Consider the following 26,676-nt stretch of genomic DNA (forward strand, 5'->3'; position numbering starts at 1 on the left):
TTGATAATGGCATCATAAAGCAAGTTTGTCCTCTCAAATACCAATGAACTTTAATTTAGTAAACAACAGTTAACACTGGAAATGGAGGATATTCAAAATATCCCAAAAGAAAACAAAGGCAAAACCAGAAATAAAATGGATTATTGATGTCTCTGTAAACAAAAGTACCATTCAAAAATGTGAAGAATCAGAATGGACATTTCCCAGCTCTTTTTTATTATGTGATTCATTCATTGGTTAATTAATTAATTGCTTATTGTGACAGGGTTATTTCAAGGTGTGGTATTGAAATATTGATCATGTCTCTTCTCAGCAATAACAATTATTCATTAATCATTAATATTGGACATCAATATTGGCCCTAATTATCATGTGGGTGCATCCCTACTGTCCCCAAGAAAGCTCAGAGAAAATGATGGAAACAACATGATATCTAAATACACTATTCATTTATGTTTTTGCAAAAATAATGCAAATATTTTAATAAAAAAAACGTATAAGTGTAATTCCCAAGTCACTACAGTGAGTCTGACTTTTATAAGACGCCTGTTAAAAACAAAACAAAAAAAAAAACACAAAGGTGTTGGTGAAAATGCCAGGCTGAAGGCTACAAACGGTCGTGTCTGGGACAAAACGGTCAGCGTGGTTCCAGAAATCCCCTCAGAGGGAAAAGGAGACATTTTCAGTTTCATATTTATCTGCACCAAACAGGAGAGGGCAAACGGAGAGGTTGAACATCTGCTGATGTGACTTGCTAAGAAAGACGACTGCTGGGCTAACATTTGAAAATGCCAAAACATAATTTCAGGTCAAGGCTGTTCATCTTCTGGAAGTCTGGATGGACAAAACGAAGATTTTAAAATCGGCTTTGGAAGTAAAATCAGAACCATGCATGGTAAACCAACTGCAATGCAGAGATGTTCACTTCAGGTTTCTGACTCCAGGTGAAAGCTCAAGTCTCTAGGGCTTGAGCCTGAGTCAAAGTCAAAGTCTGGGCCAAGTCCGAGTCGCAGCGTCAAGGCACCATGTCTGCTGCCATGATTCAGACACAGCATATAAGTAGGGACTGGAGGTAAATGCTACTTTAATAACTGATTAATCAAATAATTTCATGAAAGATTGGCACATCTTGCAGATTTTTTTATTGACCTTAAGCCTTTTGTCCAGGACAAAATGCGAAGCGACAGAGGCTGATTATGAAACCTTTGCGGAGGAAGATAAGATCAGTTTTACACGCAAGTATCAGACTATGGCCAGAATGAAGGAAATTGGGGCCAATTTATGGGGGCACTCCTATGAGTTATTCTGGTATTACTCTATACAAAGTATCAAAAACATAATATTCTGCTCAAAAATTTTTTTTAAAAGTTATATGAATAAATTTAGTGGGTGATTATTCTGTATTTTCACTTTGGTCCAAGAATCACATTTTAAATAATCAGACGTTATTGGATTATGTTAAAAACCTTGTTCTTGCAAATATACCAGCAGAAATATGTATTCCATAATTATAACAGAATAACAGGGAGAAACCACACATAAACAGAACGTTTCTTTGTTTTGTTTTTTTACTATTAAAACATGAGAGGTTTTACTAGCCATTTTTGCTTTATTGCCCACTAACTTTATGCCCCAAGCTGTAACCTTTCCAGAAGAAAACAAATGAAAGCCGATTATAGGCGTTCATGTGCAGCCCTGTGTGGAAAAAGCTAGAGGGAGGAGAATCTCCACCAGACTAACAACACCGTTCATTAAAACTAAATTCTGACAGCAGCCTCTACTGGAACATATCACTGAATGAATGGAGAGAGAGAGAGAGAGAGAGACGAGTGACAGCAGCGTGCCTGCTGATCAACATCACAAGTGCTGCTTTTCAATTCACTTTAGTGAAAAACAAAGGGGAAGCCGCCTGCCAGGAAGACGTCCTCTGATTACAGAGAGTCTCCTGAGGCGGCTGCCGCGCTGAAGGCGCGCTGCAGGAAACAGAGCAAATAAAGAGCCGCTGCAGTTTCTCCGAAATTCAGGGCAGAGGAAACACAGTGGGAGCTTTATGGGTCGCAGGTTCTGTTTCGTCAGTCAGTGGAGACAGACGGTGATGGACGGAACCTCTGGCTCTCCACTCTGTTGACTTTGTAGAACTACACCTACTCACATCAACGGTTAGGGCTTACCACAGATTCTCATTTAGATCTTCCTCCTGACTTTGACTGGGCCATATTAACACATGACTATGCAGGGATTCAAACTGCTCCTTCGTAGCTCTGGCTGCATGTTAAAGGTCTTCCTGCTGCCTCAGCTCCAGTTCTATGTCTTCTGTTTCCTCCAACAGATTATCTTCCAGGTTTGTCCTCCTGGAATGATCCAGTCAATATCTGCTGAAGAAAACCATCCCCACATCATGATACTGCCGCCCCCATGTCTGATGGTGTGGATGGTGTTTTCAGTTTCTTCCACAAAAAAGGGTTTTGCAAAAAAATTTATTTTTAATTTCCTCTGACCAGAACACCTTCTTCCACATAATCGCTGTGTAATTATTTTTAACGATTAATAAATTAGCCTGATGATTAATGAATTAGTCTGACAATTAGTCAATTATTCTGACAATAAACTAATTGTTCAGGTCTTGAAATAAGAAAATACTCTTTTTTAGATTAAAATTAGATAATGCAGCATTCCTTTAGTGAACGCTTGATCATTTGTAACACAGGACGAATTATGTGAAAAGTTCGGCCCGTTCTGTAGCATCAATAGGTTTAGGATGGTGATGGGGATCTTTTATTTTTTATTAACCCAATAATAATTTAATAGCAACAGGAGATTATTTTGCAGAGTTTGAAACAGGTGAAGTGAAATCTGCCTCTTGAGTAGTTCTGGGTAGGACAGATTTACAGACAAAAATATAACTTTTGTCTGTAAATTTTTATCTCAAATATAAAGTGGATATATTTTATTGTACAGTTTTGTCTTAGTGTTTTGTTCTTTCAGCAAATGGCCTGTTTTAGAGACTATACTCCCAGACTCTCCTCTTTTAGTGATGATTAATTGAATACTAAATTAGTCAACAGTTCAATAATCGTTTCATCACAATTAATGCAAAAAAATGTTTAATCCCTACAACAAACATAACTTCGTATAGTCTTCCTTTAATGTCTTTCTGCTGAGTTCCTTGTGTTGCTCTATTAAATAAAACATGTGAAGTTATTAAAAAGCTTTTCTAAGGCACTAAAATGCCAATAATTGTTTAGTTTGTGTGTGTGGAACTCATCTATAATAGTGCTTATGTTTGATAAAATAAAAAAAGATAAAAGAGAAGAAAGATTATTATTCAGATAGTGGGTGATGCATTTTTCTGTGTGCAAATGCAAATGCAAATGCAAAAAAAAAAAAAAAACGATAAAAAGAAAGGTGCAACCCTGTGCTCTACAAGCTGACAGCCATGTCAGCATCATCACGGCCTGCAGGATGTGGTTAGAAGCTTCAGATGCTAAGTTTCCATTCAGCTCAGAGAACCTGGCTGCTGAACTGAACCGGGTTTCAGCGGTCCTCATCATGAAGGATCCTCATCCAAAACCAGATTCAGCTTCACCTGCTTCAAATTATGTAACATTAAAAACTCATACTAAGCTTCTTATGCTTCTGTCTACGAATAGACTGAGGAGGCCTTTGGACCGGCCAGGCTTCAGTTCCACTTCAAGTCACTTATTTATATTATGATTCACAATTCACAACAAATAAAATGTCAGAGTACTCTGACATGCTGTGTTTTATTTTGGATGTTTTAAATAGCTTCCAGTTTCAGTGTTCTTTATAAAATTAAAGCTTATTAGACTCTGACAGTGTGAACTTGCATTATTATGCCATTGTCATTATATTACTTCAAAATGATGTCAAAGCAACAGAATCCTTGTTTATCGTAATGATTACTGGGACAATTCATCGTCCAGCAGAACGTGTCATCATGACAGGCCGACTCAGTCGTCACGTTGCTCTGTATAGCAACGGCCAACTAAAAGCTCGGTGTGACTGAAGCCTTGATGTCTGCAGTCGCAGGTTAAACACCTGAGAGAAAGCAGAAGTAGAGGTCAAAGTGCCAGGAAGTAGGGCCAGCTGTGACTGACAGCATGTGAGACGCTCATCACTGACCTAATGCACTAATCTGTCTCTCCTAGCCCGTTGCTAGGTTACCACGTTCCCGAGTACAGAGCTATAAGAGCGCTTTGTGTGCCCGAGCAGCTAGACCCGAGCTGGCAGAGCCACCTCCAGGGTGGAGGTGGGGGGTGGGGGTGCCATGCAGAGGGTGGGCTGATTTAAGGGCCCACAGAGAATCAAATACACGAAAGTGGAATATAAAAGACATGTTGGAGCCGGAGGGTCCAGGGCCATGATGCTGAGAATCAGGAAAGATGCAACTACTTGTCCTGGTGAGGAGACTGAGCTCCAGCTCCAGGAAATACTCTGATCCAGTAGAGTATCACTGACTATTACTGCTTGTATTTTTACATGGCAGCACTGTGTAGGCTCCAGCACACAGCATGAACAAGCTGGGAAAAACCCCCAAAACCATCAGCTCTGCATAAAAGCAAATAATGTTTTTTTTTTCTTATGTGCAACAAGTTATTAATTAATTACTTCATAAGGTAATGCTTTATTTGACGGGGTGTGCATTAGATTGACATGACAGTGTCATAAACGTGACATAACAGCTGTTATGAACATATAGGAGTCTTTATGAATGTTTATGGTTGTTGTCTTTAAGTATCATTTGGAAAATAATGACACTTTTAAAAGGGCCGGCCCGATGCACAAGCAAATTAAGCGGCTGCTGAATGATCTAATCATCTCAGTGTTGATTGCAGCAATGCCCCAAAACCAAATATCTCCACTGAGAGAAAGCACGAGACAACAGGGGAGAGAAACAACTTCCCTTTAACAGCATCATATGGCTGGGAGGCCAGAACAGGTTCAGCTGTGTTTGAACTAGTCACCTACTCATTTCTCCTGTTGTTGCCATGGTGACGGTCTGTAGGTAGACCCTCTGTGGAAAACTAAAGATGGCGGCGGTCACTGTAAAGTGGTGGGATGCTTGGACAGGCCTGGACATGGCAGCATGCTTGCAGTGCCATAGAGTATGAGGATGATCAACCCGCCTCCAACAGGTGTGTGTTGAACATGCATCCATTGTCATTTTTACAGTTTCCCACATATTAAATAATAAAAAATAAAAAATTTTGCCTGAAAATAAACACTTTTGTGATTATAACAGGAGTCACCACCTCCATCCAGAGAAAGTGTTAGGTGAGGCAAGGCAACATAAAAGCTTTCTATGCAACTTTTTCCCAACTCCTGGTCAGATTAAAACACGTCTGGAAACAATTTTTTATTTTTTTTCCATTGTCTCCAGAAAACCTAAACATTTCCCATGTTGGCAGCGGCTGCAAACACTTAAGTTTAGCTTTACAAGGACTGGGAAAGGGAATCAACTCCAGTCAGTAATGAAAGCTTGAGGAAGAAAGAGCTCAAATAACATGGCAACATCTTTACTGCCTGGCAGCAGCATGAGGCGGTGAGAGCTCTCTGGTCTGTATGTGAACATGCAGACTTTTTATGGACTGTTTACAATAAAATCAAGCTCATTTGAAGGAACTATAATTTTCTGAATCCGTTATTATGTTTATAACAGCATACTGTGACAACCTGTCACTTTGTTTGTTCATAGGCTTAGGTAAGTTTTGTTTCTGTTGAAGAGCAGAATTGAGATCCAAAACAGAATCAAAACTCCCCCAGGTGTCCTGAAAACAGCCTCCAGTGAGCAGAAAACGCTCTAAAACTGTGCTCTCAGTTTCCGTCAGCGCCCCCACTGGGATGACGCGTTGCACCTTTGGTATGGTTTGGCAGATTGTTTGTTTCCTGTGCTCAGGTGGGGCGATATGAAGAAACCTCAGACTGTATCACTACGGCTATATATATATATATATATATAAAAAGAAGAGCCTCTAATTATAGCAGTCGTGGGTTTGAGAGATGGGGCCATATCTAATTTGTCTCCTGCTGTTTACTCTTTTGTTTTCACCAAAGCTACAGAAACAGCGCGGCGGGCGGGCGCCTTTAGAGTCACTCAATAAATTACTGTGAACTGGAGCAGCATGACGACGGCCAGTCAGCTTCCAGGGCTACATGCTGATGGCATTTATTGGATTCTGTCACAAAACCAAATAAAAAGCTTTATTTCCGAATAAAATCAAAGGCAAAATGCAAACACCCTTTTTTTTTTCTTCTTTTTAACTTATGATTTTTATTTCCTCCATTAACAACAAAAAAAAAAGAATATATACAGCTCTGGAAAAAAAAATTGAGACGACTTAAAATGATCAGTTTTTCTGATTTGACTTTTTATAGTTATATGTCTGAGTAAAATGAACATTATTCTTTTATTTTCTACATGTCTCAGAAATTCCAAGCAAAGTTTAGTATTTATTTTTTTGCAGAAAATGTGAAATGGTTAAAATAACAAAAAAAGATGCAGTGCATTTTAATGCAAAGAAAACAAGTTGATCTAATTACAATCTAAAACTGGTAGGATAGAAACAAAAGAAGCTGAAAAGAAAATGAGATTTCTAGATTAAACTTACTACGAAGGTGAATCAAAAGCTACCCAAATCATTAGGAAATCAAACTGATAGAATTTGCTGTTTTCCAATCAGCAAAGGCAACTTAATAAGCAGAAGCAGCTGCATGCACAGACAACAAACGGTTGCAGGGAGGGTTGCATTGATAGAAAGATAAGTTTGTGGTAACCGGGTCATGTTGCCTTCCTCTTGTAAGTGTCACATAAAAACTGTGCATGTGGCTTGAGTGCAAAACACAAATCACTACCACAGTTTTTGCAAGATTTTTAAGGATATTATTTCAACAGCTTTGAAGTTGAGAAAACGGAAGCAGCTAACAGGGCTGCAACTAATGTTTATTTTAGTTATTGATCATTCTGATAATTAACTGGTTTAAAATTCTGCAGCTTTTTTATTTAACCACCCAAGTCTTTTTCGTGCAATATTAAAACGCCATTAAAAAAAACTACAAATAAATAATTCAAATTCTATTTTAAATAATAAAAGGAACATTTTATGACATAAAATGCAGTAACACAGATTATTCACAGAGTTTCTCTGCCAAATTCAGTGCAGTTGACTTATTACACACTTCTGCTTCCAAAGCTCACACTTTGATCACTAGACAGGCTTCAAAACACGCTGAAATCAGCCTTATATGAAGCATATGTATAAACCAACATTAAATAATTCCCCTCTGGCTACAAGAACAACACAGCCATGAAGCTAACTAGGGACGCAAGATATTATTGGCATGGTATCGACAACGGCCAATATTAACTGTAAAATTTAATGGGACATCGGCCATTCCATCAAAATAACTCACAGATATAATAGGTGTTGTTTTTATATGACAAAGCAGTGACAATGATGCCTGCAGCACAGAACGTCAAATTTGTGTTGTTGTCTTAGAGAGAGCAGATGTCATGAATAAGTTTGCCGACTCAGTCGTCCTTTTTAGCACTTAAATTTGGTTGCAGACTAAATTGACAAAGATAATGCAGTATTTTAATTCCACAGTCAAGAGGGCCATAAAGTGGCAGCAGTTAGGGACAGGAAAAAAATATCGGTATCGGTTACCGACCAAAAATCTAACATTGTGAATCCCTAGCTTCATTAGTCCATTCAAATTTTAACAGTATGAGTGAGCAAATGAAAATAGGCCTAATAGATCTTGGAACTGTTAGATGTTAAAGGAATGTCAGGAAAGTAAGAAGTGTTTCAGTGTTTCTGTATTCTCTGGCTGAAGAGCGGCAGACGTGTGCGGGGCAGACAACCCGTGGCGGACTGGACGTCCCAGCTGAGAGACAGACGGGCTTTCTGTGCTGCGGTCAAGTTCATGTCTTTGTTTACCAGACTGAGTGAACACCAGGAAGCTCAGCAGTTTGCAGTTTTATTTATAGGCCACAGCAGTAAAACGGCATGTTTTAGATTTCTATTTTGGAAAAAAATGTTGAAAACTATAGCTTTGCAGCAGAAAATGGTTGTGCTGGGTTTTTTTGTTTTTTTTGCCTTGTTTCTGACTGGCTGCTGGGATTCAGTCTCTCGATTTTTTTTTCTGCTTCTGCAGCATTCTTAAAATAAACAAGGAAGCCATTGTGTTATTTTGTCCCCTCCATTCTAAGTTTTGTCGCCACTGCTCTTTGGAAGCAACATGCACACAGAAATGTGAGTCTTTTCTTTTCAACACTCATATAGAAATGTTACAGCCAAGCCAAACGTGTTTGCATTTATCTCCAAGTGATAAACTGTGGTCTGAAATCCCTCCCGAGTGGATGAATTGTACATAATCTGTAATTAAAGTTTGGTGAGGAATAGTTTGTGGGGCTGCATAGACCGAAATAATCCAAGTTAAGTCTGGGCCTGAATCTCAGGGGTGACCAAGATGGAGTCTGGGGTGGGATGCCGGTCTCCTCCTCCCCCTACAGGATACACACTGCGGCATTAAATCCTGGTGGGACGTTTATTAAGCTGCTGCTTTAGCCCCTGGGGACGGGAGGCGGCATATGGCTGCAGCCCCACCCCAATTAGAATTAAAGCCACGGTACCGCTAAACCTCCAACATGTGGGGGGCTGATGGAGGCTGTGGCTGATTACTGACAGGCCGAAGTGCTCTCCTGTTGCTGCCTAACTGTGGTCAACCGCTCTGCAGCCCTGTGTGGTGTAACTGGTAAATAAAGCTTAATGACAAAGCAGAGCGTGAACAGAGAGGTTGGACCAAAGCATCTGTTGCATTCAGAAAGCTGAACCTCAGTCACTACATCGGCTCAGATGACTTTACGGTGACCCTTGAAGTTTAAGAGCTCTCCTTCAGTCAGGAGATCTGTCCCTTCTGAAGGAAAGTTGACTTTAAAATCGTGAAGAAATAAATAACTGATGCAAAAATAACCCATAAGAATCATCAGTGATCAAACACACTGACTGAACGGATCATGTGAGCTTCTCCACAGCAGCAGAGGGCAGTGTGAAAAATGTCAGGTCTTAATTAGGGATGAAACTAACAATTAATGATTGATTACTCTGATAATTAAAAAAAAAAATTCTATTTCTGCTGATTTTTCATGTAACGACTAAAGATTTTTTTTTTTTATACCATATGACTATGAAATCTCAGCTGTCTGCAGACAGTGTGTGTGCAGATGGTTTAACACACACAGTGCGCCCGAGTGAGAGTTGTAAAGATGATCTGATGTAGTCCAGATTTCCCACAAACCGTGAAGTAACCCTTTTGTTACTTAGATTAGAAACGACAAACTTTGTTGTCACTAGCAGCTGATGGTTATCTAGTGTTGGTATTTTCATCCTGCTCATAAATCTTATCTGTCAGCATTTGTCTCTTCTCTAAAAATAGACAAGATCAATGATAAAAATCAAACCCACTATCTCATCAGAAACACCTCAAATTAACCCAAAAGCACGGTAGTGGAGGGGTGATGATGAGGACCAGGAGCTCTTCTGTATGCTGAAGTAGTTGTCCACAATGCTATCGATGTGAAAGATCAGAAACTCTAAGCAGCAGCAAGCCGACAACAGAACAGCTGAAAAATCTCAGAGGGAGTCGCCACCCAAACGGCGGCGAGTTCCCTGCTGACCTCAGCAGAAGTTAGCCTGGAAGATAACAGCAGCGACGCAAAGAGAACAAAGAGCGCCTCCGCTTTACAAGGAAGCGTCTGCCGTCTCCTGCCTGTGTTAAAGGGGGGGCAGGTTGAGAGGGTAACACAGGAAGAGGTTCGGGTGCTGCACCATCTGCACAGTCACACACCAACGTGAGCCTCACACCACCACTTACAGCCTGGATGCTACCCAGAAACACAGGCGGAGTTCTGCAGTAGTCGGCTGTTTGTGAGCTGTGGCTGAACTCTAAACACTCTCAGTCAAACAGCAGTTTAATCAGCACCAGCAGATGACACACTCCACAAACATTCAACCTCGGCCGGCTCAGTGCTTTGCTTTCTGCAGGACAACAAAAAAACAATATTTTAATGAAAGCTCATTATTAGTAAAAAGTAGAGAATAAATTATTGCAGGTTCTTGCCTTGATAAAACAAAGGTGGACAGATTCCTAATTTCTTGGATACAATGTCTTGTAATGTTTAATCTATTCCCCAACTTGCTGTTTTTGCTATTTGCACCATTTTCCCTTTAGATTCTATTCATGGTGGTACCAGAATTATTTTTCCTTCCTTCATGCTCCCGTTTCTGGTTCATCCAGCTTTCATATTAACAGCCTTCCCACCTCACAGATATCTGATGTACCTCCACCATAAATATTACAAACATACATTTCAAAACAAAGGTGAAAATGACTGAGAGTTTGTCCCGTCTCTGTCTCTCCTTTGATAGCCATGGTTAGCAAAGACAGAAATAATCTTTGTGACTTTGTTGAGAGCCAGCATGCAGTGACAGCCATATAATGAGTCTGGAGGAACAGGAAGGTGTCAGCAGACAGATCATTTCGGTTCATGATGTGGGGGGAGAGAGACAGCAGCACATGAAAAAGCCATACTCTGTGTCAGTATAATGTTGCAACGCTTAACAAGGTTCATTAGTGCTGCTCTTTCTGCATCTCGGTACCAAGAGGTAAACTGGGTTACAACAACAAGCGACATATGGGCCTGGAGCTGCTAACATCCAGCTGACTCTGAACCAGTGTGTGTTGGTAGAATCACCAGTCCTGGGATGAAACCAGGATAATTACCTCTGCTGTCTGCTGATTTTCTCCTGCGCGCAGCGGAAACTCTCAGAGACACCAAGAAGAGTCTGAGGCGTACAAGATGATTGGAATCTGTGACTCATTTGCTGCTTCTCACCAGCTTTGCTACAATGCAGCCCACACACGCTCACACTCTCGGGCCCTGGTTCCCACAGAAGGGCTGCATTTGATGTGCTAACGCTGCAAAGCCCCGCTAGGCTTCTTCTGTCACACGTCTTTTCTTTCACTGTGGCACGGCGAAGGAAAAAGGCTGAATCACACTCAGAACGGCGACCAGCCCACACTGCACCGCCGCTCAGCGATACACACACACGCACGCCCACGCACCCACGCACGCACACACACACACGGCATCATGAATACACCTTCTGAGAGTGGAAGACGGAGCTGGAAGCCCTCCATCAAGTTACTCACACTCAGTTCTAAATCCTATCACCACGATTAATCGTCCCAGGAATTAATGCAATAAATGATAATGTTATTGCTTTGAGATCATGCTCAGTATTAGTAAATTAATTAACAATAACCATATTATTATCATTAACTAAAAACTTGTCTGGAGTTTTTCAACGGTTTTAGGGTCATGTTGATGAGCTGAATCCAGATTCAGATTTCTGTAAGTCAAATCATAATAAAAACCTGACTGAGAAAAAATGGATCATTTTTGGATTCAGCGGTGCAAAAATAATCCTAATTCAGTTGAAAAAACAAAGACAACTTCTAAAAAATATTTTTTGTGGCCCAGTGTAATTGGTCTTTGAGAGTTTGTTCTGTAGAGAGTAGTTAACTAGAAGAGATTTTAAATATCCAAAATAAAACACAACCAAAAACAAAAATTAAATGTAAAAAAAAACAACCCACAACAACAACAAAAACAACTTACAACCAAAATTATAACTAAAATGGATGATGATTTCTGTTTTGGATTAATAAATTATTCTTATTTTTCGGGATACGGCACCAGAATAGGCTACAGCCCAGGGACCAACCACCTTCTAGACCTGGCCCTGTCTAGACCTGACATTTATGGAGCAGTGCAGAGCTCTACCTTATTCTACCTTGTGATTAGTAGGGGTGGGAATTATCATATTGTTTATAAATTTCTTGAGAATTTTGATGTATCATTGTTAATAAGGTTTAAAACCTTCCAAAACTATCTGTAAATGGACTGAACTTATATAGCGCTTTTCCAGTCATTTTGACCACTCAAACCGCTTTACACTAGAATCACATTCACCCAGTCGCACTCACAAACACACACATTTATACACCGATCGGTAGGCAATTTGGGGTTAAGTGCCTTGCCCAGAGGCACATCGACATTTGGCGGAAGGAAGCTGGAATCGAACCTACAACCTTTCGATCGCAGGACGACTACTCTACCATAGAGCCACAGTCGCCCACTATTGTACTGTTAGTTCTACTACTTTCTCCACTACATCTTATATGTCTGAAGATCCAATTGAGTTATTGTGTGCAGCTTAGTGATACAAATCATATTTTATACATGACTAGTGTCCCAAAGAAAACGAATGGAGTGTTTTTCATGAGCAGTATTTGTGTGGCTATGATTGCTGTCATGCAGTCATAACCACACAGGAAGAAAGATTTTATCACTTTTATCAAAAGTACCATAAAATACTGTGATAAAGCTTTAAGTCCATGTCGCCTGCCCCTGGTTATCAGTGTAGAATTACAGTAGCTTAATAGAATTCAAATAATGTCCAAATCAGAGGGAGCTTGTATTTCCAATAATTAAAGTCTGCACTTCATGTTCCAAAGGAGCATTAACCACAATCACAGAGCATTCACTCGGAGAACACACTACCCCATTCCCTCAAAAAGATTTGGATCATTTTCCTTTCTGCTTCCGTTTATTCCTCAGACTGGGTTTTATCTGGTGAGGAAGTCAGAGTGGACGGGAGCTGAGGATGAAATCCAGACAGCCTGCGGCAGAGGAGGGATGGAGCGCGTTGCTCACTGCTCACCTCACATCAGGTCTCTGGGCAGCGGGACAGGTTGACCTTACTGACCTTTACCAAAGGCAGCAGGAAAACATGGAGCTCCAGGATACAAAGGAATACAACGCCTGAGCTTTTAGCTGCTTGCCTCTGCTGACCTGTGAGTGGAACCCGATGAAAGCCACTTCAGTAAGAGGAACGAACCTTTTGTGAAGCACGGCCTCCTCAAACACACTAACGTCCAACAGGTATGGAGGGAGCAGCAGGCCAACAATCTCTGACCAACATCCCTTTAAAAAAACAACACAGACTCTCTCCAGAAGGAGTGGCATGACCATCTTCTGCTGCTCACTATATCAGTCAGATCATATGACAACAAACAAGTCTGGGTTTCTAGATTGTGTGTGTATATGTGTGTGTGTCAAGAGTCATACCTCTAGTTTATGCGCCGTATCAGGATCTTTATTTCCTCCACATTGCTTTGTGCACCGGCAAAAAAAAAAAACACAGGCCCTGCGGAGAACAGAGGAGATCAATTATTCATCGCTGCATTCAATAAAATATGAAAAATTATCACGCGTGTGCCAATTTCTTTTTGCCCCAGAATGCTTAGGGAAGGCCAGGGCCTGTCGGAGCTGCTGCTCCAGCCTTGTATTGGTGGATTACAGAGTTTCAATGTAACACAGGAGAAGACAGACATGGAAGCTCAGTGAAGGCAGATTAGAGCAGCAGGGATGAATAATCCCATCCACAGGGGAGAATCAAAAAAAATCCCACCAGCATGGAAACATGTCAGCACCAATGAGGCTGCCGGATTTCATCTGGTAAACAACAGGTAACAGCAGAGCATGCACCGGTTGCCAGCATGTTAAAACCTCGTCCAATATTCGAAAAGATCAGTGCAACATGGTGCGCACCACGACAGCAGTTTATTCATCACTGAAGAGAAGAGAGACAAGAGAACATTTTGAAAAACAATACGAACGTTTATGCGTCCTACCTGGAAGCAGTGTCTGTTTCCCTGTCTGAGCCTAATGGTGAATGTATTTAGAAGGACATGTTTGTTTACAGACTTTCATAGTCTGTTTTATTTGTCTTTGGTTTATTTACTTATTTTGGCTATTTAAAATGGGCAAATATCTTTTCACTTGAAGTAAAAGGAACTTAACAAGCAACGTTTCAGCAAAATAAAACCTTGTTTTAAGCCAATAATTACTTAATATAAAAAGTAGTTCCACTGTTGTAGCATTTCACTTAAATCATCAGAAAAATGCTTTGATCAATATTGAAAAATTATGGAGTTCAAACAACCTCCTATATCTCTTTGCAGTGTGGTTGCTTTGCCCGGCGCCTCTATCCTGGCCTCATCCATCCAAACGACATCACTTTAAAAGTCTTGTGGTTCATTCAGGAACACCGTTACAACCCTCTGTCGTGCTGCTATGTAGTTCTACATGGTCAGAGGACTTCTAATTCTTCTGACATTAGTTTGATCTGACCCATGACCATCAGGGAAATTTACTGGAACGCACTTCTTGGAGGAAGTTCAGTGTTTTGCACAATCTGTTGAGGGATAAAGAAACTGAAACTACACTTAGTGATGCAGTTCTGACACATTTTGAGCTTAGAAAATGTAGTGAAAGTGACTTAAAGTATCCCAGTGTGTTCTGGAAAGACTTTCAGTCAGAATGAGAATCAAATGTTTATTATATAATTTGCTTTCCAGCGTAACTTGTACACATATTACTCTCCAAAAAGCTCGAGCACTCGGATTTTTGAGTCTATTCCCGTCCAACAGGATCCCTGACTGCTTCCACAAACTCCCTGGAACAAAGCAGCAGAAAAAAAGACCATTTATGATGTGCACACGACAACTTTTGTTCAGAAGATAAAGTTTTCAGCTGCTGCCAGCTGAGTGGGCACAGTGGAGACATTGTATGGCAGGAGGGCCAGGGTCAACTGCACAGCCTGCCACTCAGCTGACCTTTATTTACAAAAGATGCGCTGTCACTGCTGCCAAATATGCTCAAAGTCATTAGCCACTGATTTGACTTTAAAGCTCAGCGTCGCTAATCTAATTTAATCTGCCTCTGTAGATTCACCGTTAGCCGGAGCAGAGCATTAATGGAGGCGAGATTACGAGTAGGCTTTGCTGTAATGCAGCAGCAGACACCTGCACAGAGAGCTGCTGCAGCTGCTGCTGCTGCTGGTTTGTTTGTGAGGGTCTTTCACATGAGCTCTTCCTGTTTTTGGCTGAATGATGCAGAAGCATACAAGTAAGGCAGGAGGAATTCACTCACATTGAGGACACAAGAGAGAGAGAGAGAGAGAGAGAGAAAACACAGAAATAAGGAGGACAACAGGATGAGGTGGTGTGAATTTGGTTTGACAAGTTTCCTCTCCAGACTGTGGTGAAGCGTTCTCACATAGCGGCATCAGACATGTGGACTCAACGCACCACAGCAGGGTCATCTGAAAGCTTACCAGACTTTACACATTAAAATCTGAAAGGTGTGGCGTACGTCAACCTGACAACTGCCTTCCTACGCAATTCCACCCGATTCTCATCTCCCTTCAGTTTGCCATCTGGGCTTTCTTCCATTGACATGGATTTCTACTGTAGATTTACTTTTTTACAGGGCTAATGAGCAAATGGAAGGAGAAGTTGTGATCGATGATGCTGATTTTTAGAATTGTAGTCTGCCTGTTCAGTCGAAGTGAACAAAGCTGTTCAGTCTATGATGGTCATGCTGATAAATATTGAATTAACATTAACAGCCGCTTCTTGCAGCTCTGTACTTTTCACAGTGGAGAATGACTGTTGACATCTTGGGGCATTTCTCTTCAGCTTCACAGTGTCAAACTGCCGCTTTACATACGTCATAACCACACGCTACCGATTGGAAGCAATTGTTTCTCAATATCCGGGGGTTCAGACACTTTGTATGAAGCAAAGTACAGAGCAAGGGGTTGCTTTTTACCAGGCTAAGCATAAATTGTAGTCAGTCTAAGGGCTCGAAACATGGAAGCCAGCATCGGTTCCTCTCTTGATTGACGAGGCGACAATCTCTTGCCCTCCTCAAACCAAACTACCGGCAAAACTGGTGCATATAAAATTTGGAGCTGGTACACAGGAGCTAATGATGCATCACAAGAAAGTTGTAAAGGATGTCACTGATGTCACTGCTGTCACCATCATGTCCCATATATTTGGCAGAACCCACCACCGTTTCCCGACTGTTGAAACCACAGCACGTCCGCTTGAAGTACCTCCACAGAATGAAGTACGTCTGAGTATGTAGGGGCCTTTAGAGATCATTGATGAGCAAAAAGCATCATAAAAACCAAGGAACGCAGCAGGCAGGTCAGAGTGGAAGATGTGGAGAAGCTTAAAGTCAACATCCAAAGCTCTGACCGTCTCCCAGAGTTCTGTCCAATCCATCATCTGAACATGGAGAGAAGGCGGAGCACCTGGAGACCTACCACAGCATGGACCACCTCAACTGAAGCACTGAGCGTGGAAAACACTAGCCTGTATGTAAAAGTCTTAGTGGTGGAAAAATATCACCAAAAAACAATCCTGAACACTTCACCCCCCTAACAAAGCATGGTAGAGGCAGCTTCAGGCTGTGGGGCAGCTTTTGTTAAGCAGGGATATTAGTCTGAAGTAGGAACAGGTGAGTCCTGGAAGAAAATCTGTGAGAAGCAGGAAAATATCAGAGACTTTGGCAAAGTTTCACATTCCAATGGGAAGGATTTTAAAATGGTCTAGTTAAAGTCCACACCCAAATGCAATTAGAGGGCCTGAATAAAAATATAAAAGCCTCATAAAAATAATAATAATAACAAAGATAATCATCATCCATTTCCTCTCACTTCACAATCAAGCACTGAAGTTGAACATTTGGATACTGTTTTTATTCAGAGGCTTTTTAGCTTCAGTGATTGAAGTCTTCATTAGCATTAGAAAAGCATCGCTGTTATTTGTCTGCTTCACGCCTGTGTTCTCACTGTGCCAGTCCGGACAGACATGGTGAGGGGCCACTGCGCCGACTCCTTTCAGAAGCAGAGCCCTCTGGTTAAACATAAAGGCAGAGCAGCTGCGGGAGGGAGGGGTCTGAGGTTCATAGTTCTTCAGCCTCAGAGCCGTCACAAGGCCGTCCACGCCACAACAAGCCGTCTCATTCTGCCCTCCTGCAGATCCAGTCAGATGTGTGGGCTGCTCAAATGGCTGAACACAGCAGGACTCAGAGAACAGAACCCAGACTCCAGGTGTTGAGGGGCCAACAGGTTCCAAACATTTTCAGTTTATAAAGGTACCATATATTAAAAGAATTTCAATGACTGTTAGATATATTTGATGGATGAAAGGTGGAGCTACGTTTACCAAAAACAATTTTTTTTCTCCTGGAAAAAAATGTAATCAGCAGGCCAAACTTTATTGGGGTGGGGGTTTCTAGCAAACAGAAACAGATTAAAATGACATTAGTCACAGGTTGTTGTTTGGGGTTTTTTTTGTATCCTGACCTTTGACCAGATTGGACATCTGGCGTTCTGAACTGTGTGGTAGATAGTTGTTGGTTTGTTTAACAATTCCAAAACCAGCGTTTGAGAAGAAGTCCAAAGTCATCTGAATTCCTGGAGGCAGAATTAACGGCGAAACATTTCAGTCACAAGATGAGCTGGAACTTCTGTATTTCTGTAATCTGACGGAAAAGTGAGTCACTAATAGCTGAAAAAGCTCTTTGTAAAACACATGCTTACCAAACACTGGTGCAACATTTCTTTATAATATGTGAGCAACACTGAATCATTTTTACATGGAAACAATAACGAGAAACTTTAATACGACAGTTCAGCATTCAACTAACTCTGTAGCCACTTTGTCGAACAACAGCAGCAGAGAAACCCATAAGAAAATTTGAGATCGCCATCTGATATTAATAGTGCTGCTCTGGTTGATAAAATATATTTACCAATATTACATATTTATTTCAGTTCTTCCAAGATGTTTCAATGTTTTTGAACGTCAGTGCTGCACATATTCTTCCCAGAAAGACACAATTTCAATAATTGTTGATATTTAAAATGTAAATGACATTTTGTAGAATTGAAATAGCGGCCTTTATAAAAAGGAAGAAGAATTCCATTCTGGTCATTAAGGTTAATATGAACTGTATGCACAGTATAAGCAAATCCTACAAAACAGTTTTATTTATCAGATAATTACAAACATGTAAAAACATAGTTAATATCAGAAGATAGTAGCTATTTGCATCCCTTTTTTAAAGAGCTCTGATCCTCTACCCCCTGGACATCCTGTTGGTCCAGACGCCAGGCTTACAGTGAGAATGTAATGCAGAAAAACAGAGCTGATGAATTCGCCAAACAACAGAAAATCACACTAGGAAGGTAGATTCTGAGATGTTTGACTACTGACAAAAGTACATATGTTCAGTCTGACAGTCAGACTGAACATATGAGGCACAGCTGCCTCCCGTCTCTTTTCACTTTCTATCTCATTTCCCATCTCATTTCCTCTCAGGTCCTTCAGTGAATCAATGCAGCAAACAATGAAACATGCAGGAAATCTAGAAGTCGCCATCACTTTTTCGACCTACAAAAATGACAACACTAGCTGTTCTCTTGTGAGGGTTCTGGCTGATTCTGAGGCTTCCCTGCTGGGAAATGAACCCCAGTCTGCAGGCTGGTGGGTGGCTGATCAGGTAAACATCAAGGTTAGTCTCTGAAGAACAAGCCGGGCCACTTCAACAGCAGCCAGAGGTGAAAGACATCCAGGCTGCAGCGCTCCCATGGATTTCCAGTAACCCTGCAGACTGTGTGCTGGAAGAGGTGTGTTAGAATAATCAGCATCTTTATATCTTCCTCTAAAACTGGGACGCAGCGTGAAGCTATTACATGCTCCTGTGAGCCCAGATCAGCTGTGATTTGATTGACACATCACCCGCTCCTGAAGGTGGCCAGCTCTGAGTGGAATACTGAGCAGCAGCAGAAGCTGAAGAGCGGATTAATCCTCACTACACTGGGAGGATTTGCAAGTCGATTAAAGGAAGGCCTTGCTCCGGATCAGGAGTTCAGATCCAGAATTCCCCACGTCTTTGGTTATATAACCTTCCTGTCCTTTTGGTTGAGCGCTTTTATGTAATGATGAGATCTTCATACAAATATGTGTCATCTAAGGCCTGGATCAGACCAGTGATGGTGGTGTCATCTGCAAACTTCAGGAGCTTTACAGACGGGTGAGGACAGAAGACACCACTAGGGGGCAGTGATTCTGATGGTTGTTGTGAGGAGTGTACAATAGGACTGGTCAACTCCAAAGTTGTTAGACACATGAATGTTTATGTCTTCTAATAAGGGGTAACGCTAACCAAATATTTTCCATCTTTGAGGGACTTTTTTAAAATGATGATGAAAAAATCTGAAGTTTGTCACTTTGAGTGATTAGAATTCACACCCCTGACCACTTCGTACTAATCTGGTAAAAGCCAGCCGCTCTTTTTATGCTTTGCTTTGTACAGACGGTCTGGGCTATACACTATTGAGACACAACAACTTGCTGGAAGCATGGACTCTGTTGAAGTTTGAAATTTTACGCAACTGCTAATCAATATCCGTGACATATGTAATTCACCAGTTAGACGTTATGAAGCTTATTAGAAATTTCCTGCACTGAATGGAGATGAGAGTTGAGTAGAATTGTGTAGGAAGGCAATGGCTTTGGTGCAGAAATGTTCAACTTTTTTCAAAGAGCATATGTAATTAAATCAAACAAAATAAGATTCCCGCAAGTGCTGGCAGAATCAGTAATCGCCTCATTCTGAAAGTGGTCTGATCACTTCAATTGAAAAATTGTTCCCCGATTTCAAAACCTTAGATGAAGTGGTGCTTGGAACTCCAGGCCCCAGTGTGGCAGCAGAACCTGTCTGATCAACATCAAAACCCCCATGAGAAGTCGTCTGTAAAATTTAATTGTTCATAATTTAATTGCAATTAAATTATGAACCACAGTCAGTGGTATTTTGTCACTGCGGAAGAAAAGTTACATGTAGCCTACAGCAGTGGTCCCCAACCATTGGGCCGCCGTCTGGTACCGAAACCGGTCCGTGGACCAATTGGTACCGGGCTGCGCAAGAAATAATTAAATATGTCCATTCTATGTATTGAGTCTGAAGGAGCTTTTATTTTGAAAATCCTAAACCGGATGCTGTCGGTTACGTCTTGTGCGCCAACCTGCAGCAGAATGAGTAAGAAACAACGGCGTCGGTCTCAATCCTTATAACACAAACATTTACTTCAAACAGAGATTTTGTAAATTCTGAAATTTCAAACTTCATTCAACACAATTTTAGTCCAGATGTAATAAATTAAAATGGTCCATAGTTTCTGCAGTCTGTGAAAAACATTGATGAAAAATGTTTGGGTATAATAAGACATCAGTGGAAACAATAACCTACAACTTTAATATGATGTTTCAGCATTCTGTAGCCTAGCCATTACATTACAATGAGAAAAAAAAAATCATATCAAATATTAATGAGTACTTTAACTCCTCTTATTGCCACTGTGTTGTCATTTGGGCACATAAATACACCTCTGTGTTAAACCCCCTTTGAGCCACTGTGGTAATTCTTTTGACCAAACAGAAGCAGCTCAGTTTCACATCAGTGTGTTAAAATTCACACTTCCTCTGATCTCTACAGTCATCCCAGAATGAGAGCCACTTGGGACCAAAACGAGTGTGTGTTCAGTCCTCGATGAATCTGTGTGTGATCTAGGCAAGTCTGTACAGTCGGTCAGGGAGGATGGTTCAGCAAACACTGGAAAAAAGACGTTTCCCAGCAGCTCAAAAAAGGTTCAGATTTAAACAATCTGTACTCAGGTAATGTTTAGTACTCTTAAAGTTGAAGGTGCATCGATTGCAGTTTTCTGGACAATCACAGATCTTTAAAAAAACAAACTCACCTGCTGATTCCAATTTTGGTTGATACCTTTTTTTTTAATTTAAGAAAAAATCTAGGCAAATTAATCAGCCGGATAATCAATCAGTGCATCCCTACTTAAAATATTACTATCATGTCTTTTCTAATCGATTAATTAGCTAGTTCCACTTTGAATACTCAAGTCAAGTGCATTCAGACACTTGGCATTCACTAGTGCATCGGGTCTGCCATCCTGAGCTGTGATTTTCTTCGTCTGCATCTTAAATCCGAGTTGAGCAATGCAGAGAAAAGAGGCTGCAGTCAAAGTGAGGAGCTGAGAACACACAGACCACGAGGCGGGACGCTGCAGAGGGAGCCGGCTGCGACATGCTGCTCAGGCACGGCTCATTTCAGAGGTAAGCCTCGCTCTGCTCAAGCTACAGCTCAACATGCATCCATAAGATTACAGGAAGCACATTGGCTTGTCTGTCACATCCAGGCGTTGTTCAGTCAGACTGCAGCGCTCGTCACTCCCCCTCACTCTGTTAATCACTGGTGCAAACCCCCAACCCCCACCCCAACCTCACAGCAGGTTAATTATGGATGAAATCTCTCTGAGCGATAAATATGCACGCATATAAAGCATTGTTGTTTTCCCTTCCAAACCCAAACAGCAGCCATCAGCCCGCCTCCCACAGGATAAACATAACATCAATAAGTAATGAAACAGCCAGATGTACGGTATAACCCACCTGTTTGAGCAAACACAAGAAAGAACTGCAAAACACAGAGATCAGGGAGGTTACTGTGTGCTGCTGGAGAGATGGATTATAAATCTAAAACCCAGACATCAGCTGACCCATAACTGCCCTTTGACCCATCAACAGCTTGACCTCATAGCAGTTAATGATTTAAAACACTTCCAGGAAGACTGATTGAGATTCTTTGAGGGTTGTAGTCAAGTGGAAAGCTATGGCAGCTATGTGTGGGCATGGCATTATTACATTTAACATGCTTCAACCTCTCATTGCTTGCATTGGAAATAGGCTTATTAGTTTCCACAAAACATGAGCATGAATGTCATCTAAATGTTATTTTTAGATGATTTACTTGAGTTGTTCTTCCAGGGTGGAGCGAACATGGAACATTGTTTTAAAAGAGTCGCAGTTTTAAAAGTCATGGTGCTCAACCGTCACTGCTTTTCTAAAGCACAGCTAGCATGCAATAGATAGCCTCAACTGGATTAGCTAGTTATGGCTTCTTTGGGTGTTCTTACTTCCAGTTGTATTCTCACTGAAAACAGGAAGACAGAGCACATGCAGTACCAATGCAACAACTCAACCACAAAAACTTAGAAGAAATGATAAATCAATTAAGCTCCTCCCCCTGCTGTCTTGATATATTACACACAGCTTTCCTTAAGAAAGTTCTGCGTATCACTGCATAAGACCTCATTCAAATGGGGAACTCATCCCTCTCAGTTATCAGTCATCTTGCTGTTTAGTTGGTGGTTTGAGGAAAAAGAACAATCTGGACAAATCAATACTGCTGATTTACATGACAAATCACCTGTGGCGGAGCTGCACCAAGAACCACTGAAGGTAATGACACAAAAGTGTCTCTGAAGAAGATACTGTCCATAACATCCTTCTTCACACAAACTAAAATGGAGTGTCAGACTTTAGCGGTCGTAAGATTTCTTTTTGGCTTAAGACCATAACCCATTTCTACCGCTATCAAATTTATTTACCCAGAATGCCCTGTGCCATAACCCACTTTCTGGTTTTGGAGCGGTCTCTGGTCTGCATGGCGTTCATATATGCATTCGTACCAAACCAGAGTTCAATCGCATCAGAGTTTGATCGACCATTCACACTTCCTAAAACCAACCGGAGTTTGTAGGTAAACAAACTAGAGTTTAATCGGAGCACATTATATAGGCGGCTGGTGTGAAAGTGAATGGATGACATCTATTTTACTTTTTACCCCACCAGAAGAACAGATTCAGGTTCAACAGAGTCACCTAATAGATTATTTGCCTGAGAAATACACCAGTTTTAGTTATAGTTTTCTTCCAACATAAATATGCACTATAGTATTTTTTTCTCTCTCTTTTCATCAGGCAGTTGCTGTGTAACATTTAACAATTTAAAAAAAAATGTTTCATGTCTGCTAAAATGTACTTAATGCAAGTAAAGAAATGTGTGCCGCAAAGCCCCCAATTAACTTACAGTTTATAAACCAAGACAGAGGTTTCACCTGCAGTTCAAACATCTAATTATATCTTTGTCCAGTTCAGACACTGAGAACAAGCAACTGTAGCTGCAGCTAATTATCACAAGTGAGCTCTTGAACAAGTAAAATGTCTAAGCTTCTGGTAAGTTAATCCAAAACACCCGAGTTAAATGTCGGGTCAACGTGGATGAGTTTTAATGTAACATTCTTTATGAGACATCATGGGGCATTCAAAGGAAATGAGAAAGGACACCAAAAGGAGAAGTGCTGAGCTTGATTCATTCGTAGGAGCAACTTCCAGATCCAGTCATCTGTTCAAATAGCTTCACACAAATATAAGTGTGAATGTCCGGCCATCTCATGCTCAGGAAGGAGAGAGGTTCTGCATCCCAGAGATGAATGTGTTTTAAGGTGACATGAATTTATCAATCCCCCAAACAAAATTCAAAGATCTTGTGAAGATGCAGAGTGAAGGGATCTGGACTAACCATCTGCAGGTTGCACAAATGCTAGATGCTCCTAAAAGTTTGACCATGTTGCCTTTAACACTGCAGTTTTAAGTGCTCTCATTAAAAGAAAAAAAAAAACAAAAACAAAAAAAAAAAAAACGTGTAAATGGCTAAACAACTGCGTATACATAGAGTTGTTTATCTGAGGCAGAATTGTAGAAAGCAAGTTACCGACTGAAAAAGTGTTTTGAGTCAATCAATCTGCTGAAATTTAAACAGAAAAACCGCTCCAAATAAAATAAATGAAATAAAACAATGAGATAAATGAGTGAAAATATTATAAGGGTTATGAACATTTCAAATCAAACGTTTCATCATGCTCAAGCCTTTTTTTTATGAAAAATGCCTTCAGATTGTCCATTTTTTGGGATTAACTGGTTAATAATTGAATAGCAAAAGGTGCTTCATTAGAAGATTTATTTTAGTTTTGTTTTTTATATACAATTTGAATCATGTGAAGTTAAAACTTTCACTCAAAGAGTTCTGGGTAGAACATATTAATTAATCACTGCTCTATGTTATTTCAGCACATTGCCTTTTTAGAGTTAGTACACTCCCGTTAACAAATTATTAAATTAGTTGACAGTTATTTCAAAAATCGATTCAGGCCTATTTACAATCAACGATTATAGGTTTTTACTCCAGAATATTGAAGAACAGATGGCAAAAAGGTAGATGTGCGAGTCATTGCCATTGTTGCTGATTTTAGTCTAATTTTTCTTCCTATACTTCAATGCAAATCCATCTCTAACATGTAAAGTACCCTGTCCACTATGGTGACCATTAAGTGCATTAAGGTGTCAATGTTCTTCCTTCAGGTCCTTTCTGACACTAAGAGCCGTCTATTAATTTTCCATCTGTTTTTCATTTTCTAAAGTCCCAGAAAAAAATCAGCGGTAATCACAGATTTGCAGAGCTCAGCCTCCAACATGTGGCTGAAACATGCCTCCATAACCTAGCATTAGCTCTCCTCTGCCTCAGCAGCGGTACAAACTTTCAAGCCAAATTAAAAGACTTCTGCTCAATTTATTCAGCTTTTAAATATAGAACGAGGCGCTCCAGTGCACTGCTGAACTCCTGAATACGGGCTAAATGGACTAGAGAGCAAAATGGAATTGGAGCGATTAAGTGGGAGGAGAAGAAAAAAAAAAGAAAGCAAAGGGAGATTAAAAATGGCAAAATGTTGGGCAGGGTATGAGAGGAAGCTCAGCTTGCCTGTGCACCAGATGCAAGCGAGCAACTCTGATTCCTTTCAGAGGAAATGAAGCCGCAATCGAAAGGTCCTGACTGACTTTGCACTTAGAGCACGTAGTAATCAAGCAAAAAGCCAAGCTGTGGCAGGTGGAAGTGCAGGGCCGACGATAAGAGAGTGCGCAAACAGGATGTGTGTCAGTTCTTGAAGCAAGACAAAAGGCTAACTGAATTCAGAGAAAAGAAAAATGAAATAAATGCTTACATCACAAAAATCATGCGCTCATTCCTCCCTGGGTGTCACTGTGACACTACAAGCATGTTTTTTTAGTGATTGTAAAAATAACTTTTAATCAGCAGTCACTTTAGAGGTAAGATGGAGCCAATGAAGGAACTGCAGATCAAGGTTATTATAGTTTTTATAAACAACTTAACTAAAATAACTCTTTAGTTATTTCTTAACTAAAAAGAACGAACTAACGAAAACTGAGAAAACATCTTTGTAACTGAAATAAATAAAAACGGTAATTAATGGGGGAAAATTTAAACTAACTGGAGGTACATCATGCATTTTTAAAGTTAACTAAAGCATACTGAAAGTGTGCAATATACTTTGTTTATGAATCTATTTATTAACTTTTCGAAGTGCACACAAGCAGTTTCCACCAGCTGTTGGTAAATTATGACACTCCTCCATCCTCCTGGTGGGACTGAAGCTGGTCCTCAAAAAGGCAACAGCAGAAGTTGGGAGAAAACACCAAATTGTTTCACAATAGTTGAATACATTTGTTGAAAACGGTCTCATCTGTTGAGTCTTCATTACCCAATTGATGTATCCATAATTACAATAAAATACCGTGACCTTTTCGAATTCTGCCACTAAAAATTAACCAAGGTATGAAAAAACTAAAACTACAACTAATAAGAACTAAATTGAAGCTAAACAATAACTAATAAAAACTAGCTAACTCACTCTAAAAACTCATTGAAACTAACTCAATTAGACAGAATGTCACAACTAAATGAAATTAAACTATACTGCAAAACCCAAAACAATCAGAGATATGATGGTAGCTCTCCAGCAGCTCGCATTCATCCCCATTTGCTCGTGTGTAACAATAACTTCTCTTGAGCCTGAGAGCGAATCATGAGTCAGCAGGAACGACAAGGAGAGCGACTTTCCCCTCCACTGTAAGCCTGACACAAAGAGCGGTATTGTAGCGGTCCCTGTCTGACGTCGAGCAGCAGAGAGGAGCGGCTGACCGGACCTCCAGCTGTGAGCGCGCGAGTCGGGTTCATCTGACGCCACGCCGGCTCCGCGTGACGACATCACGGCTCGTTAAGGGAACAAATTTTCATTTCAAGAAGGACTTGAGCTGAAAGCCACATCTGAAGGAGTCGTCTATGAAAGCGTCCTTTGATGTGGAAATGATCGTATTTCTGAGAAAAGCTCAGACGTGATATTATCCAGCTGGTTGTGTAGTTCTACGCTTCAGGCTGGGACCATAGAAAGGTTCCTGATGAACAGAGTCATTTGGCCAACTGAGCTATGCTTGCTTGTCAGCTTGGCGTTGTTGACTCTATTTATTCGATATCTAATTTAAAGTTTTTAGAGTTTCTGTGCATTCTACCTCTTCGAAAATGCATATAAAAATTTATGTCACAAGGAATATCCCAGAGTTTGTTCCACCACTTGGAGAGAATTTATGAGCACTCCACAAGTCCGGACTTTACAAAGATGGCAAGATGGAGGCCAATATTGAAAGGAAAACAGATTACGTTTGTCACATCAAGGACACAGTAGACTTGCTGTGAGCACATCAGACCTAGAACTGAAAGTTTGCATGTCCCCTGACTGCAGCTGAAGAATGAGGCAAATTTGGTCATCCGGCATATGGAGTCGATGCCTGTGGAAACTTGGAAATTATTTTAGGGTTTATAATTTAAACCTTAAATGGAATGCAAACGACACAAAAAAGCTTTTCTTTTTTGTTTTTATTTCATAGAAATAAGCACTTT

At 40.6% G+C, this 26,676-nt stretch overlaps 1 protein-coding gene across 3 annotated transcripts in view; it reads right to left on the bottom strand.

The window, feature by feature from the left end:
• Nucleotides 1-26,676, bottom strand: part of fynb (FYN proto-oncogene, Src family tyrosine kinase b) — a 69,542-nt gene that overhangs the window by 37,206 nt on the left and 5,660 nt on the right. For 2 of the 3 annotated variants that reach the window (XM_044105652.1, XM_044105654.1), the window contains exon 2: nt 13,214-13,292. The exons of the other annotated variant lie outside the window; for it this stretch is intronic. The gene's annotated coding sequence lies outside the window, so the exon portion shown is untranslated. The remainder of the gene's footprint in view (nt 1-13,213; nt 13,293-26,676) is intronic. 3 annotated transcript variants of the gene reach the window in all.

This window comes from Gambusia affinis, linkage group LG22 (assembly GCF_019740435.1).
Source record: "Gambusia affinis linkage group LG22, SWU_Gaff_1.0, whole genome shotgun sequence".
NCBI classification, from domain to species: Eukaryota; Metazoa; Chordata; class Actinopteri; order Cyprinodontiformes; family Poeciliidae; genus Gambusia; species Gambusia affinis.